The sequence below is a fragment of the Bison bison genome, unplaced genomic scaffold (genome assembly GCF_000754665.1).
Source record: "Bison bison bison isolate TAMUID 2011002044 unplaced genomic scaffold, Bison_UMD1.0 scf7180017864167, whole genome shotgun sequence".
NCBI lineage: Eukaryota > Metazoa > Chordata > Mammalia > Artiodactyla > Bovidae > Bison > Bison bison.
The window spans coordinates 1,530,951-1,533,295 of NW_011494739.1; positions in this window are offsets into that span (position 1 = coordinate 1,530,951).

The window sequence follows — 2,345 nt, forward strand, 5'->3', positions numbered from 1 at the left end:
TGTTAGGTCCATACCATTTCTGTCCTTTATTGAGCCCATCTTTGCATGAAATGTTCCCTTGGTATCTCTAATTTTCTTGAAGAGATCTCTAGTCTTTCCCATGCTATTGTTTTCCTCTATTTCTTTGCATTGATTGCTGAGGAAGGCTTTCTTATCTCTCCTTGCTATTCTTTGGAACTCTGCATTCAAATGGGAATATCTTTCCTTTTCTCCTTTGCTTTTCACTTCCCTTCTTTTCACAGCTATTTGTAAGGCCTCCTCAGACAGCCATTTTGCCTTTTTGCATTTCTTTTTCTTAGGGATGATCTTGATTCCTGTCTCCTGTACAATGTCATGAACCTACATCCATAGTTCATCAGACACTCTGTCTATCAGATCTAGCCCCTTAAATCTATTTCTCACTTCCACTGTATAGTCATAAGGGATTTTATTTAGGTCATACCTGAATGGTCTAGTGGTTTTCCCCACTTTCTTCAATTAAAGTCTGAATTTGACAATAAGGAGTTCATGATCTGAGCCACAGTCAGCTCCTGGTCTTGTTTTTGCTGACTGTTTAGAGCTTCTCCATCTTTGGCTGCAAAGAATATAATCAGTCTGATTTCAGTGTTGACCATCTGGTGATGTGGATAAGAGAAGTGCAAAAAAACAACAACAACAAACAAACCCATAAAAACCCAACAGAGTGCTAATACTCAGATAAAAGTAGTGCTGGAGGGATTATGGTGATATGGTGACCCTTGTACAATGTTGGTGAGAGGTAGAAGGATTTCCCGTTCCTATAAATGTCACTGATTTTTATTCTTCTTTCTTAAACATAGAGGCTGTCCAAGATAAAACATGAAGACCTCATACTTCCTTTATCATCTCAACTATTCCCTCTAAAGGGATGGTGTTAAATGTATATCTCTTACCAGAACACTCAGACTTAAAACCTCAGAACATGTAATATTTCCTTCACTCCCCACGTGCTCTAAGTTTCCAAGATTTATGGATTGCTTTCACAAAATCTTTCACCTCTGTCTCTTTCCTGGTCTTAACACCCCCACACATATAAGGAAGGAATTAATGGAATAAGATCTTTTACACTTACCTTTTGACTTCTAGGTCATTTGACATCAGGGAATCTATTTTGTATAATCCTGACCCAAATATGTAAAGATATGTATACAAGTATGTTCATGATGTGTTCATTAGAAAGTTAGGAAATTCCCAAATAACCATTCAACAATTATGGCTTATCTCACAGTGGAATTTTACAACATTGCAAAGAATGAGGCAGATGTTTAGGTGGTGACAGGGAAAGATGGTCACAAAATATTATTAATGAAAGATGAACACCACATAACTATGCATATAGTGTGTTTGCTTTTTTAATAAAAATAAATATATAGATTAACTTTTATAAAGCTTTGTTTATACAAAGCTTTGTGTATACTTGTATACAAGATATACATGTATATCTTGAGAGATATACAACAAAGTAGAAAGTAGTGTACTTTGTATAAAAACTCTTCAGTCACAATTTCAAATTGGAAATAGAACTTCCATATGACCCAGCAATCCCACTGCTGGGCATACATTCTGAGGAAACCAGAATTGAAAGAGACATGTGTACCCCAATGTTCATTGCAGTACTGTTTACAATAGCCAGGACATGGAAGCAACCTAGATGTCCATCAGCAGATGGATGGATAAGAAAGCTGTGGTACATATACACAATGGAATATTATTCAGCTATTCAAAAGGATGCATTTCAATCAGTTCTAATGAGGTGGATGAAACTGGAGCCTATTATACAGAGTGAAGTAAGTCAGAAATAAAAATAACAATATAGTATATTAACACATATATATGGAATTTAGAAAGGTGGTAACAATGACCCTATATGCAAGACAGCAAAAGAGACACAGATGTAAAGAACAGACTTTTGGACTCTGTGGGAGAAGGCAAGGATGGGATGATTTGAGAGAATAGCATTGAAACATGTATATTACCATATGTGAAATAGATGGCCAGTTCAGTTTCCATGCATGAGACAGGGTGCTCAGGGTTGGTGCACTGGGATGACCCTGATGAATGGGATGGGGAGGGAGGTAGAGGGGGGTTCAGGATGGGGGACACATGTACACCCATGGCTGATTCATGTCAATGTATGGCAAAAAACATTACAATATTGTAAAGTAATTAGTCTCCAATTAAAATAAATTAATTAAGAAAAAACCCTTCAGTCACAATTTCAAAGTTTTAATCAGACTTTAGATATACTTAATAAAGCAGTAATTAATTTTTTATTTAAAAATTTTTATTTTTAATTGGAGGATAATTGCTTTACAATATTGTGTTGG